Consider the following 16,333-nt stretch of genomic DNA (forward strand, 5'->3'; position numbering starts at 1 on the left):
TTCCCTCTTACTTGATAGCCCGCGACCAGTGCCTCAAGTCCCTAAACTCCATAGTCCTTGACACTCTCTCTCTCTATGTGTCCAAGGCTACTATAAGTGCCCGCGACCTTGACAAAAGTGCTCACACATACATCTACCACGTGGCCTACATCATCGATGGCTCAGAGGTGGTTTTACTTTGTTGGGGCAGGTTACATTGGGTTGTGGGGTTTCTCTCTCTCTCTCTCTCTCTCTCTCTCTCTCTCTCTCTCTCTCTCTCTCTCTCTCTCTCTCTCTCTCTCTCTCTCAGAAAAGATGATCTGACTCCACTTCCTTTGGAGCCTCCATGAAGTTTGCCGATGTCGTTTCTTCTCCACTGGGTTTGCTGTAGCAATCTCTCGCCATGTGTCCTGGCTTTCCACATTTGTGGTGGCAAGTGAAGGTCCTTCCTCCTACTCTGCCTCTTCCTCGTCCTCGTCCTTGAGAGAATCCTCCTCGGGTGAAGAATGCTTTTTCTTCTCCTGCTGTGTTGAGTCGAGCCATTTCTTCTCTTTGCCTTTGCTCTCTTGCTCTAGTAGAGCTGCTTCTATCTCATGTAGCTTCAATTTAGGTACATTCTTTAGTGTTGCTACAATGTTTTCATCATCACCTTTGTCCACACTCTTCAGAAGCACTGCTAGTGTCTCATCATCTTTTACCTTTTTGCCAATAGCTGCCAGCTGTTGCTTAATGCTTTTATATTTGTTCAAGTGTGTGATTAAAGGTTCACTTTCCTTCATGTCCAATCTGTAGAATTGCATTAACAGATTTATCTTTGAATTTTTTGCTTGTGTACCAAATAATTTATTGAGTTCATCCCATGCATCTTTTGCCCATTGTATCCCTGTGATGTGATGAATGATTTCATCATTTACACTGAGTGCAATAAGTCCCAATTCTTTGTCATTCCTACTCTTCCACTCATTTTCTCCTCTCTCTGGGCATTCATCTCTTCCCTCAACTAACCCCCATAGATTTTTTCTCATGAGCAAATACATGGTTTTTGTCTGCCATGTGTAAAACTGCTCCCCATTAAATTTGGCTATTTCTTGTGCTGTACTCATGGTGATGTGAAGGGGGTCTTACCTCTTGATCTAATTTCAAGATTCAAGGGCAGTGTCTACCCTTTACAACTCAATCTGGTGTTTAAGAGATGATTACAACAAATTTATTAGCATAAAATCACTAAAAATTACATTAAATCAAGGGTAACCAATTTGTACGGAATGGTTGGAGTATCAAACCAACTTCGAATTACAATCTGAAGTTATAGGGATCTGTATCAGATACCTAATGGTTGATTTGAACCCTCAATTGCACCAAAATATAGTGATTAGTACTAATTAATCATTGATTAGCACTGATTAATCATTGATTAGCAAATTAATCCACTATTTTGTGTGCAAAAAACAGAGTATGCGCGGAGTCCAGATTTGGTGCCTTAGACTTCAAATGAGCTCAAATGCTTTCAAAGGCATCAATAGCAATGAGTCTAGTAGAGGATTAAGCCAATAAACGCAAGATTTGACCAAATATTGAAAGCTTAATCTCTATTTTACCAAAGTCACCTGTAGATTTGATGAAGAGCTTCGATCTCACTATAGACTTGATGAAACTGAATTCTGTCTTCACCAGCTTGTAGAGCATGCTTGAAAACACCTTGGGCTAAGAGGAATTAGAGACATTTGAACTGATGAAGTAGTAATGTCAAAAACAGCTCAAAAAAATGGCGCCCCTTAATCTGTGAAAATCTACGCTTCTACTCGACGGTTTGCTGCGATTCTTGCATAGGCTAGAGCCCAATGATGTTGGCTAGTTGGCTGGAAGGATTTGGCCTAATGTGATGTGTGCAAGGAGAGGAAGCTCCTCCACTGGCTGGGGATACAGAGATGAGCTGAAAAAAGAGGGAAATTATAATTTTCTACTAATCCTAATTAACAAAATAATTAGCAAGATAATGGGCTCACAAATTAGCATGGCTCTGATACCATGTTGAAATTAGGGCATTGTGATGAGCTATGGTGGATCAAACACTAGAATCAACATAAATAATTAAGATGTAACTAACAAATAGATTTATGTAGGCATGGATACTCAAAAACCAGCAAATTCTCATTAGGGCAATGCCTCAATTTATAGAGTTTACATCAAGCATCAAATCCCACTAATTTCTTCATGATTCACTCCACCTCTTTTCCATGATTCTCTCTACCTCTTCACTTTTCCTAGAATATCTCCCAGAATATCTCCACACTTCCTAAATCTTCTCATGCTACCCTTTATTCTCTCCCAGTAGATTCTTCTCACCTTTTCATCAGGTTCTTTCACATTTACATCTTTTCTTTTACAGCCTCTAACCAAGGGCTTGTTCCCGCACACACCCTATTCACTTGTATTTTCAACAGACACTAGTGCTCGTATAAGTCTTTTGATACATCTATCTCGGTTCGGAGTACAGGTTTACCAGATTTTGATGAGTTGGTTTCACTCTTGCTTGTTGAGGAAATCAAACTCAGTGACTCTTTTCATGATGCATCTACTAGCCATGATGATAATGGCAAGAATCAGGCTTTCTATTCACAAACGGGATTTAGAGGTAGGGGGAGATTTGTATCATGTGGTCGTGGTAATGGTCGTGGACGATAGGATAGGTCACCACCACAACAGAATTTTCAACCTACATATGGTGCTAGAGGTGGTCGTGGATATACACCTCAGAGAGGCAGATGTAATCCTTGTGGTAGAGGATGTTGGCAAGGCCAACAAACATCAATGCAAAATGTGGAATGCCATTACTGTGGAAAATTTGGTCATATGGCACGTGATTATTTCCGCAAACAAAATGATTTGAGGGGGTAGAGCACAACATGGTGGACATTATGCACAACATGGTGGAAATTATGCAAGTGGTGGAAATTATGCATCAAGTAGTAATGATGGCAGCGCAAATCACTTGTTTGCCATGAAACATGTTGTGGGATCTATGATGACAAATGGTGAAAGTGATGACACTTGGTATATGGACTCTAGAGCATCAAACTATATGACTTGTCATGGCGAATGGTTTGAGCATATGAAGCCTATGGATGTGAAAGGCTATGTGGAAACAGGAGATGATAACCAACATGCTATCACACATGTTGGAAGTGTACCATTGGTTATGCACAATGGTGAAACAAAGTCTATGGTGGCAGATGTCTTGTATGTGCCTTCTATTACAAAAAGTTTGGCCTCAGTTGGTCAAATGGTGGAACAAGGTTTACAGGTTCGTTTCACGAGCATGGTTGCTTCGTTGAGGATTTCAAAAATGGATGTAGAGTCATTGCCAAAGGCAAGAAAGAAGGCATGTTATTTAAGTTGGATGCTCGGATTCATGAGAGTTGAAATCAGCCATGTTCTCTAAAAGCCGAAATGTGGTACAGGACATTGACATGGTGGCATAAAAGGATTGGACATGTGAACATACAAAGGTTAAAGAACATGCACGCAAGAGGCATTGCTAGTGGGCTACCTAGATTCAAGTATGATGGGAATATACATGTCTGTGATGCTTGCCAGTTTGGAAAGCAAGCAAGGTTGCCGTTTCCTAAGAAGGCAACATGAGTAGCAGGCCACTTGAGATAGTTCATAGCGATGTATGGGGTCCTGCACAAAACCCATCCATTAAAGGCAGCTTGTATTATATGACATTCATTGATGATTTCAGCAAAATGACTTGGGTTTACTTTCTCAGAGAGAAAAGTGAAGTGTTGGGAATGTTTATGGATCTCAAAGCTTTTGTAGAGAAGCAATATGGCTCTTGGATAAAATGTTTGAGGACAGATGGAGGTGGTGAATACACCTCACATACTTTTGAGAATTTCTTGAGAAAGCATGGCATAAGAAGGCAGTTAACTTGCGGGTACACACCTCAGCAAAATGGTGTTGCTGAGAGGAAGAATAGAGTCATTTTGTGATGTGGCCAGGGCAATGCTCAATGAAAAGAGCATGCCAAACTATTATTGGGCAGAACCGTGTGCCACCATGGTGTATGTACTTAATTAGACACCCACAACAACCATACATGGAAGTACACCAGAGATGCGGCTTACAGGTTTTAGGCCAGACATTGGACATCTCAAAGTGTTTGGTTGCATAGCTTATGTACATGTGCCTGACGAGAGAAGGAGGAAGTTGGATCCTAAGGTAGAAAAGTGTGTGTTTGTTGGGTATGCACAGGATCACAAGGCTTATAAATGTTACAATCCACAAACTAGGCAAGTGGTTATCTCACAAGATGTGGTGTTTGATGAACTTGCTAGTTGGTACAAGGCAAAGGATGAGGGTGTCATTGATTCCATTGATGCTGATGTGTATGTGAACTTGCCACAAGCAAGTTCTATTTCTATGTCTGGGCCAGCAGAGTCTAAGAGTAGCACTATACGTCCATCATCAGGACGCTTGAGACATGAGAGTGTGAGCACTGGGAGTAGTGCTATGGATAAAGCGAAAAAGAAGGTTGAAGGGATTGGCATTACAGGTTATGAGTCATCAAGTTTGTTGAAATGACAAGCTCATATACAGTTGGAGGATAGCATATGGGTGCTGACAGAGTGACAGTATGGTAGATAGATATCGTGTGGTGTGTTTATGACCGCGTCCAGCTAGTCATGTGTGGTGTGGACATTACATTAGGTTTAGTGAGACGCATTATGCGATATGTAAAGACCACTGCACATTATGGTCTTCTTTATGAGCATGGTAAAGGCTTGGATGTACATGGCTACACAGATGCAGATTGGGCAGGTAGCTCATATGACAGGAGGTCTAGTAGTGGTTATGCCTTTACATTTAGAAGTGCAGTGGTGAGTTGGAGTAGCAACAAGCAACCTAGTGTTGCTTTATCTAGTACTACAGAGGCTGAATACAAGGGTGCAGCCATTGCTACATGTGGAGTATGGTTAAAGAGTCTCTTGGCTGATTTGAGTGAGCCTATTGATGGCAAGGTTGTCATTTATTATGACAACATGAGCAGCATACAGTTGGCCAAGAATCTAGTTTTTCATGCGCGGACCAAGCACATAGAGGTCCACTATCATTTTGTCAGAGAGAAAGTGTTGGATGGTATAGTGGATGTGCAGTATGTGAAGACTGAAGAGCAGGTGGCCGACATCTTTACAAAGCCACTTAGCAGCAGGGAGAAGTTTGAGTACTTCCGTACTATGCGTGGGATGAGCTTGAGGGGGAGTGTTGAGAGCTTTGATAGCCCAAGCTCATCTACATCTTCATCTATGGCAGTATATCATGAGCTTGAGAGGGGATGTTGAGATTCAAGCTCGATGTCAGTTTGTGCTAGTTGCACTATGTGCTGGCATGTTAGGTATAGTAACATGTGTGAGACATAAATGACCACGTCCAGCTGGTCATAGTGTGTGGACATTAGCTAGGGTTAGCAGTGTGTGGACACAACACATAGTGTGTGTTGTAGATTATGGATTATGGCTTTATGCATTGTGTGAGAGAAGGGAGATGGCTTCCCTCTATGGGTAGGGTTTGCTCCTGTGTGTGTGTCTCCTCTCCCTCTACCTGTTTTTTATCACAAATAACCCATACTTGCTACTCCCTCATGCCAAGAAGTTACTCCTCCACTCACCACCGTATTTCCACCCTCAAATCCACATAGATCCATACTGCCCAAAAAGAGGCCACTCTCCACTCGAGACACACCACTGCCTCTCACATCCTCTCTACTACCCCATTTGGCAGCAGCCCAATCCTAACTCTCTACTACCCCACTTGGCAGCAGCCCAATCCCACCTCTCAAAAGCCACCCCAGTTGACACCCCCCATAAATAACCACACTAGCCCTCCTAAAAACACTAAGAAACACACACAGGGCAAGCACTCTCGACAATGGGTACCTAAAAGGCTTCTAATAGCGCAAGGGTATTATGAAGGCACTTCCACTCTATGGATCCCCTGACGGTCCACTTCTTATACTCATATACTGGCAACCCAAGCTCCTCATCCCTCTTGTAGGTAACCAATTCGACAATCCCAAGCCCATAGGGTACAAGATAAACGCCGGCCCAAACGCTCCCCAAAGCCAACCTATCCTCACTCACACCATTACTATGAGGGAAATTGCCAAATTTGGGTCCCTGAATCACCTAGCCACCAACTCCCTACTCTTATCACTCTGTAGTTACCAATCCTTCAATGGAAGCCCAAAGTAGTCTTTGCCACCCATGAATACTACATAGGAGAAAGGGAAGCAAAAGCTTCACGCGACGACTCCTTGCCCCCCCAATTTGCAGCCCATAGTCCATACCAACAGCAGATATACCCTCGATGTCAGCTACTACTCCCCCTCCCGTCATTGTTAGGCTACCTCGGAGTACTCCCAATCAGCCCTTAACCTCCTCTCCATTCTCAGATACTCTCTCGTTACCAGCCTCTGAACTCCCCAAGGAAATCCCAACCTTACCGTCACCTAATTGGAACCGTCTCCTCCATTTGGCGAATTGTCAGTGTACAAAACCCACAATGGGGTGTTGGCAACATAGCCCACGGGTAAAAAACCTATTTGTAGGGTGCCCTAAAAAAAATCTATTTGCTATAGCCGTACTAAACTTGCCACGGCCGTACCATTTTCCCTTTACTTTCCCATGGCCTTACTATTCAGAACTTCAGCATTGCCATGGCCGTACCAACCTCAACTCTAAATGCCATGGCCATTCCAAACGGCTAGCATGCCCATACCGAAGGAAGCCACACCTATTCCAACTTTAGATCCAAATGCCACGGCCGTACCCTTCTCATTCACTTTTGCCATGGCCGTACCATTCAGAACTTCAGCATTGCCCACGGCTGTTCCAACCTCAGATCCAAATGCCACAGCCATTCCAAATAGATGGCACCTGGAATTGCCATGCTTGTACCATCTGCTTTGCTCGGCTGTGTCCTTCTTAAAACTATATATATGGGCCCACCCCTCTCATTTCCTCACTTTCTCCTTCTAGTCTACCCAAACTCTTACAAATTTTTTCTTGAGCTTTCCCTTTTTTCCCATCATCAATCACCCATGGCCAAAACATCTAACTCCTCCTCCCTGGAGGTCCATAAGCACCCCACCCTCAGGAAGAAGCGCCCAGCAGGCGATGCTTTGCGGAGTATGGTTGCCACTCGACCGAGTTATCACATCTAGGGAAGCAACTTATGAAGCATGTCAGCGGTTACATGTCCACTCCTCCCTTGAAGAATAATCACAAGGTTGAGCATAAGCTATTACATTACATTGAATACTGCTATAGAGTTGTTGCTTTGTTGATCCTTCTGTTGTAGCCTGCACAGCTTGAGCTTGGTGGGCTTGGCAAGTATGGAGCCTTGGGAACTCAACCTGTACAATTGCATGTACTTTACAGAGACATATGATGCCAACCATGCAACATGTCAAGTGTTGGATATTGACGGATAGGTGCACACACACTACATCTCAGTGTCAACCTCGTGAAACCTCCACCTCCCTAGAATGGAACAACCCTACGTGCAGCTCATTAATGCCCATGATTGACTCACGACACTTTTAGGGGAATACTACCAAGGACGGAGTGGAGTGGGGAAATATTACATAGGAGGAGATTGTGATGCCGGCCAAGGCACTCCCCTTTTTATTGACAACATGGACCTCTTTAGTAGGTGCAATCTTTCGACACTTGCCATAGTCCACTATAGGGAACACCCGTCAACTAGGCTGAATATTTGCATGAGGAGCTGAACACAGTATGTGCTAACCCCCGTGCCACCACCCTCCTCACAAAATTACTCTACCATGTGGATGGATGGGAGGAGCTCCCTAGGGTAGTGCAACTCATAGGGACGAGATGCGGTACCTACCTCCCCCAAATCCTCTCCCACCTCTCTGCCGTCAAAGTGCCATCACCCAGACCCAAAGGGAAAGAGCACCTTCCCCCCCAATCCAACCATGGCCCCACCACAAAAGAACTAGAAGTTGCAAAAGCCCAACACAAGGCCGCTGAGAAGGAGGCACAAAAGCAGGCATTTTAGGCTAGAATCTCTTTGAAACCCCACCCCCGCAAGGATCTTCTCCTTACCCTCCTCATCACTCAGAAGTGATCCCCTCATCTCCTCCCTCATCACACATTAATACTGTGGAAACCCTCCGTCGGGCATGCATTGGCAGCTTCAAATCCCGCAAAGCTTATGTAGAGGGCATCCACGCATCACATGGGGAAGTGTCGGGGGACTTCGCCCAGGGCTTCTCTCACATGTCCTGAGAACTCATCACGCAAATGAATGATTGCATCTATCATTAGTAGGAGATCCCTACACTGGTGCAACAACAAATGTTGCTTGCAAAGGCTCAAGGAAGTAGCAAAATGCAGAGGACATTTATACATCCACCCTCAACAACATTCTCTTGCCAATGCCCTCTCCTCCATTTTTGAGCTCTAGAACCAGATCTAGGTGGCACAGGAGGGAGTACAACGGGCCAACAACTCTCACTCATCGCCCCAGGCCCACAGTCTCCAGGACTTTGAGCAAAGGGCCACAACCACAGAAGAGGCCCTCAAATGCACCACTCGACTTCCAGTGCTACCCGCCGCCCGCCGCGAGATTGTCGAGGAGACACTCCACCACAAAGAAGCGCAGCTAGAAGCTGTGGAACCAAGAGCTGCACACCCACCACCCACACCCTCTAGCCCTGCTTCTAGCTCAATCGAGAAGAAGGTTGATGCACTCATGGACACTGCACAACGGAGCTCCCTCTCCTCACCATACCTCCCCAAATCCTCTACCAACTCCTCGACCTCCATTACAAGACCATCCACCTTAACCTGCTCCAACATGACATCTTTATCTCGCGAGATGAACCCCTCTCCCGCACTACATATGCCTATATCCTCACCAAGATCCCCCTCCATAGCATCGCCCTCCTGGCTCCCTTCTTCTTCTAGGGCCGGATTTCCTTCACCCACCCCCACATCTTCTTTGACTTTCCTACCCATCCTCTCTAAGAAAACCTCATCAACTGGTCCCACCTCTTATGCTTTGGGCAGCCCACGGACCAGAATGACGTCATTGACCTCTCAGTCTCAGATAGGCTTTGTCCTTACCTCTACCCATCCTAACAAACAGCCAAAGCCCTCCGCTACCTCCACCGCATAGGCTGGGAGATCGTCCATGCAGCCTACCGATCCCTCCGACGAGATGAGCTCCCGCCATACTCCGTGCAGGCCTCCTCGTACTTTATCTCACAGATGTCATCTATAGATGGAGGTCATGCAAGCCACGAGCATCATGCAATTTGATGACTCGCATATGGCATTTCCCATGGAGTTAACCCCCAAAGAAGCTACAAAGGCCAAAGTCTTCTTCCTCCATGCCCATAACCTTGAATACTCTAACAAGGAAGACAATGACATTGACGACGGAGGCAATGGAGGCCCAGAAGCCCAACGCGCTCAACCACCACCACCACCCTCATCTCCCCCCCATCAACCTCCTCCCCCCAGCTCCTCTCGCCTAAGCACTAGCACACAACGACCCCCACTTGGCACCACTACACTCCCTTCCCCTCACAATCCTCTACACCCATTTGTTTCCCCACTCCACCTCCCTCACCAACTCCCCCCACACCTCCAACCTTGACACTCAACTTAGGCCTACCCAATGCCCTCACTGAATTACCCTCAATATCGGCTAGGCCTCCCCTAGTCCTTAAAGCAAGTCTCGCCCACCATTTCCTCGACATCACCCTCCCCTCCAACCTCATCTCCCCACTGCCACCCAGAATCCCCTCCTCCCCACCCTTGGAAGAAGGAGAGATTCCACCACCACCACTATAAGAGTAGGAGAGGAAGTCAACCCTCCGCTTAACCCCCTTAATTGGCGTGATCTGCTCGATTGCATCATGAAGTTCGAGCAAGCGATTTGAATCCTACACGGTCGATAACTTTAGGAGGAGCTGCTCACCAAAGATACAGATTGCATGGACATCCACGTCATTCCCTACATTGATGCCAAGCATCGCATCTGGAAGCGCGAGCACTCCCCTCAACAACGTGGTGGGGCTACCATCGGCCACTCGTCATTGCTCATCCCATCATGTTTGATCTCATGTGTAAGATTCCTCCCCCAGCCCCTCAAGATTTCCAGTTTCTCCCCCTGTAATCAATCCCCTTTTCAGAATAATAACAGATCTTGTTTCTATCTGTTTTGGCCTAGAGAGAGAAAATGTTCTAGAGAGAGGTAATTTAGTTTCTAGATATCTTTGGATGGAAAAATATCCCTTCTTATTAAAATGATTTCCCTTGAAACAGAAATTCAAAAAGAACTTTCCAGTGTGCAATTGGAATAAATTGAAAATAGGCAAAAAGGACCTTAGCCTGAGGGTCTAGATTTTCTGAAAATTTTGGATTAAGGTTCCTATATGGACCAATAAGATTAATCCAAATGTAAGAAGGAGATAAATTAAAGAATAAAAGAAAAATCTCCCAAAAATGAGTAAATACTCACATAAGATGAAGAGTTGACTAAGGACAAGGTTTATTAGTTAAAAAAGAAGAGATATTTAAAGGAAATGATGCATTTTTGACACCTCAGTGTGGAGAATTCCCCTCATGAAGGAGGCACCTATTTCACATGTGTGGATGAGTTTTAAACTCACAAATAATGAGATCTATTCATCTCTCCTCTCTCCTATTTCAACTAGATCCAAAAAGTGAGCTAAACTGACCCAAAAATGGTCAAAAATTGACCAAACTGATCTGGAAAATTCTAGAATCACTCTGCTTGGTTAGAGGCTCATTTTTTCCTATAAATAGAAGCCTCTCCCTTTGTAAAAGATTAATAGTGTTTATGCACTGTTACTCTACTCCTCCCTAAAGTCAAATACATTGAATTCAATTGATAATTCAATTGTTTTTGACTAAATCCCAAAGAACTGGTGGCCACTCTTGTTGCAAACAAGAGTAGAACCCTCTATTCTCATTAATTTTGATTTTATGCATAAAGAAATTTATTTTTTATTTCAAAAGAGTTATTCTCATTAATTTTAATTTTATGCATAGAAAGATGCATAAAGGAATTTATTTTTATTTCAAAAGAGTTATTCTCATTTTGATTTTATGCATAGAAAGATGCATAAAGGAATTTATTTTTATTTCAAAAGAGTTATTCTCATTAATTTTGATTTTATGTATAAAAAGATACATAAAAGAATTATTTTTCTTTCAAAAGTGTTATTCCCAGTAAGATTGAATTTATGCATAGAAAGATGCATAAAGGAATTTATTTTTTATTTCAAAAGAGTTATTCTCATTAATTTTGATTTTACGCATAGAAAGATGCATAAAAGAATTATTTTTATTTCAAAAGTGTTATTCCCATTAAAATTGAATTTATGCATAGAAAGATGTATAAAGGAATTTATTTTTTATTTCAAAAGAATTATTCTCATTAATTTTGATTTTATGCATAGAAAGATGCATAAAGAAATTTTTTATTTATTTCAAAAGAGTTATTCTCATTAATTTTGATTTTATGCATAGAAAGATGCATAAAGGAATTTATTTTTATTTTAAAAGAGTTATTCTCATTAATTTTGATTTTATGCATACAAAGATGCATAAAGGAATTTATTTTTATTTCAAAAGAGTTATTCTGTCATTAATTTTGATTTTATGCATAGAAAGATGCATAAAGCAATTTATTTTTATTTCAAAATAGTTATTCTCATTAGTTAATTTTGATTTTATGCATAGAAAGATGCATAAGGGAATTTACTTTTATTCCAAAAGTGTTAATTTCGTTAAAATTGATTTTATGCGTAGAAAGATGCATAAAGGATTTATTTTTATTTTAAAAGTGTTATTTTTCTTAAAATTGAATTTATGCATAAAAGGATTTTGTTAAAAGTGTTATTCCCATTGAAGCTGATTTTATGCATAAATAGATGCATAAAGAATCTTTATATAAAAAATTAGAAATTCTCTTAAATTCTATGTTTAAACGAATGTGATGAGAATAGATGTGCTGAGAATCAGATAGATGTGAATGAATGGATGGATGGATGCAATATGAATAGAAGTGATGAGAATGTAATGTGGATAGATGTGATGCGATGCTATGTGAATCAGATAAATGTGAATGAATGGATGAGATGTGATGTCATGTGAATCACAATGTAAATGAATGATATGGGATATGAGTGAACGTATGTGATGATAATGGATGTGAATGTGTATGAGAAGAATGGATGTGTATGTGAAAGAATGGATAAGGATGTGTATGAGAAGAATGGATATGAATGTGTATGTGAAGAATGGATGTGAATGAGTATGTGAAAGAATGGATGTGGATGTATGTGAAAGAACAGATATAGATGTGTATGTGAAAGAATATATGTGGATGTGAATGTGATGGATATGAATTGAATGTGATGTGATGGATGTGAATGGATGGAGGTGATGTGATGTAAAATGGATAGATGTGAATGGATGTGATGTCATGTGAATCGAGATGTGAATGAATGATATGGGATGTGAATGGAACTGATGTCATGTAAATCGGGATGTGAATGAATGATACGAGATGTGAATGGATGTGATGTCATGTGAATCAGGATGTGAATGAATGATATGGGATGTGAATGGAAGTGATGTCATGTGAATCGGGATGTGAATAAATGATATGAGATGTGAATGGATGTGATGTCATGTGAATCGAGATGATGTGAATGAATGATATGGGATGTGAATGGTGGACGAGATGTGATGTGAATCGGGATGTGAATGAATGATATGGGATGAGAATGAATGTGATGTCATGTGAATCGAGATGTGATGAATGTGATGTGATGTGATGCGAATCGGGTAAATATGAATGAATGAGATGTGAATGAATATGATGTGATGAGATGTGGATATGGGTAAATGCGAGTGGATGAGATCTGATGAGAATATTTGAGGAAAGAAGTGATGAGATGGAAAATGATAGAATGAGAATTTATATGAAATGAATGTGGATTAAGTAATGTTGACTATTGTGAAAAGACGAGAGTTCGTTATAGAAACTGTATTTATGGCCTGTTTTTAAATGACTATTTTATGTCAAGAATGCTGGGAAAGCGTTTTGACCGTCTTGTAATTAAGGTCATGGAGACCTAGCTGATAAAGTTACAATAGTTGACAAAAAGTCAACGGAGGACATCTCGCGTAACAAGGTCAGCCGAGGTCTTGACCAACCTCGGTTCGATTAAAATGGTGAGCTTTTGGTACGGTGGATGAGGGACCAAGGAAGCGAAGGATCCTAGAGGGTGCTGACCATACGGTGCTCGGGCTCTGGGTCGCTGATGATACCCACACGTGCGTTGTGGAAGATATTGGAACAAGGAGTAAGAGTTGTTTTCTGAATTCGGGCATGGATCTGGTTGATTGACCTTGCCGGTCCTCAATGGATGAGTCCATGGCCCTTTTATATAGATCCGTTGGTTAATCTTGCTGATTCTCAACGGAGTTTCCATTTTGATATGTGAATATATTGCCGGTTACTATGAGCTAGGAACTATCGAAAAGGCCCTTGAGTGGTCAGGTGGTGAGCGTTCTGGTTGCCAATGATGCCATAGATATACCGATGAAGGAATGATTCAACCAGAGATTTTGAGGATTATGATTAATGAGACAATGGTTTCATTAAGTGACTGTTTTTAAAGATAGATGATGCTGAGAAAAAGGTAATTTCATATTGGGTTGGAAATAAGGATTCAACCAGAGATTTTGAGGATTATGATTAATGAGACAATGGTTTCATTAAGTGACTGTTTTTAAAGATAGATGATGCTGAGAGAAAGGCAATTTCATATTGGGTGTGTAGTAAGGTGTGTAGTAAGTGGTGTGACTAGTTTTAAGTTTGCATGAATATCCGGCTAGGGAACCTGGGAACTCTTTTCTCTGGTACCCAGAACAAAACCTAACCAAATTCTTAATTGGATCCCATCACTATAGTGGTTGGGCGGTTGGCTAACCCATGGGACCAGATAAAAATTGTTCTATGGAAAAGAATCAACGGCTGTGCCTCTCAATGAGGAAAAAAGCGTTGGTCTCTATGATCCAAGTGCAATCTTTTCCCAGATTTGACTATGGGACTTACAGGTTCGGTCAGATCAGTTCTGGTAGATAAGGCTTTTGACTACGTTAGAGAAAAGTTATCCTGGGGAGGAATCGCCCGTGCTTTCCGGGCAAGGGAAGTTTTTCCGAGTTCGTTTTGGATGAACTAATAGATTAGTCTCTTGTCCGGATATCCGTGGTGGGTGAGGCTCCGTGACCTTGCCCTATGCAAGAAGTGCTACTTCCGCTGCTAGCACCCCTGAATTCGTTGCGCGGTGGGGATAGGGATCTCACAGCTGGTATCACAGCGAATTTGCCTAAAGTGGATCAACCGAGAAGCCAAAAATGTCATAAATTTATGAAGTAGCAGTAAAAGGTTGGACTTGTGTGATGAAACTCATACAAATTGATATTCAGAATGAAATTCTTAATTTGATAATTGGGTCTTCAGATGGAAGTACTACAATTGTATGGAATCCCTGACTTGCTTGAGGCCTAGACATGATGGTATTTACCTTATAGTTCCAAGGACCGTGTGACTACCTCTATATACCGAGGGTATAACTGCTGCAGCTCTTTACTAGCAGTATATACGAGTAAATCTAAGATCTTGAAATTATAAGCTAAAATGCTATCTAGATGATGAATTCGAATGTGGTTGATATGATTTTAAAATTCTGATTGAGAACTGATGAGTTGAATTGGATTCTGATTGAAAAATGATGATTCCTGAATTTTTAGTTGAAAACCGATAAACTGAGAAAAACCACAATGAGGATGAATGGGACGAGTCCTTGTGTTGATGTTTGTAACTTGAATAATGATGATGACTTTAGCAAATCACTATGAGATTAGTGGATTGTGCTGACAGATTGCTACTGTTAACTCTTGACCCAGTGAATCAAGTTAAGGGGATGATAAATTAAAAATCTATAAAATTGAAATCCCCCATGGAGTACTATTCAGATGGAAATTTTGGTCTAATAGATCATTATTGTGTTAAAGATATGAATGATATGTTCTGAATGAATTGTTATCTGATAATGCGAGTATCCTTATCCCACGATTCTGTGGGGAGCCGACCTATCTAAAGAACCCCAAAATCAGATGAATCAAAAATCGGATTTGAATAATAAATAAAGGGACTTAACAAGATTTTTCGTATTGATAGGAACATGGATCGAGGTCGTTGTGATAGAAATGTTAACCCCCAGGAAGAGCTCGACTTGGATGTTTGTAAAACTTTTCATAGTTCACAGCCTGGACCTTTCAAGGGTGAAGGGGAAACTTGGGCGAGGCTGTGGAGAAGTGGATCGAAGAAATGGAAGAGTACTTTGATGTCACCGGGTACAATGAGAAGAGAAAAATGGCTCTTGCAAGGCTGAAGATAGTAGAAACAGCCAGAGTGGCATGGAGAAACCATTGCAAGACAAACCATCTGGCTCGGAATACCCAGACATGGAATGATTTCCAAATTTACCTAAGGATGAGGTTTTGTCCTCCCGCCTTTTAAATGCGAGTGGATGAGATCTGATGAGGATATTTGAGGAAAGAAGTGACGAGATGGAAAATGATGCGATTGAATGAGAATGGGAATTTATATGAAATAAATGTGGATTAAGTAATGTTGATTATTGTTGAAAGACAAGAGTTCGTTATAGAAAGAAACTGTATTTATGGCCTGCTTTTAAATGACTGTTTTATGTCAAGAATGCTAGGAAAGCGTTTTGACCGTCTTGTGATTAAGGTCGTGGAGACATAGCTAGAAGTTACAACAGCTGACGGAGAGTCACAAAACGGAGGACGTCTCGTGTAGCAAGGTCAGCCGAGGTCGGTTCGATTAAAATTGTGAGCTTTCGGTACGGTGGATGAGGGACCAAGGAAGCGGCCTATGAGTGAAGCGCTAGGTCACCTTGCGAAGGATCCTGTAGGGTGCTGACCATACGGTGCTCGGGCTCTGGGTCATCGATGATACCCACACGTGCGTCGTGGAAGATATTGGAACAAGGAGTAAGAGTTGTTTTCTGAATTCGGGTATGGATCTGGTTGATTGACCTTGTCGGTCCTCACGGATGAGTCCATGGCCCTTTTATATGGATCCATTGGTTAATCTTGCTGAGTGAATATCCACTTGGGTGTGACACAAGTGCTGGTGGAGTGAGCCCCTAGCGGCCTCACATAGGGGAGGTAACCCTCCCCTATGTGAG

Source organism: Cibotium barometz, chromosome 19 (genome assembly GCF_041138505.1).
Source record: "Cibotium barometz isolate CiBa-2024 chromosome 19, ASM4113850v1, whole genome shotgun sequence".
NCBI lineage: Eukaryota > Viridiplantae > Streptophyta > Polypodiopsida > Cyatheales > Cibotiaceae > Cibotium > Cibotium barometz.